The sequence below is a fragment of the Plasmopara halstedii genome (genome assembly GCF_900000015.1).
Source record: "Plasmopara halstedii genome assembly, contig: Scaffold_3060, whole genome shotgun sequence".
NCBI lineage: Eukaryota > Oomycota > Peronosporomycetes > Peronosporales > Peronosporaceae > Plasmopara > Plasmopara halstedii.
Window position 1 is genome coordinate 907,761 of NW_020189964.1, and position 305 is coordinate 908,065.

Genomic DNA, 305 nt, shown 5'->3' on the forward strand with positions numbered 1-305 from the left:
GCAGTCTGCATTGGCTGAATACTTGGCGAAACACGAGGTGAACGGTGTATATCAATCACTCATCGACAATCAGCGATCTTTGGAACTGGAATAAAGTTTTTTCACTTGTTTGAATTTTGAAGATGGTGCGTCAAAAGTTCACAAAATAATCACAATTTCTTGTGAGAATTGGTCCCTTTTAATGTTAACTCAATCGCTATTTGAAAAAAAGATGCCTCAGTTAATCTTTTTATTAACTACGGTAAACGACTCAGGTATAGATTGACTACAAGTGCTACCAAGTGCAGCGGGGCTGCCGTAGCTTT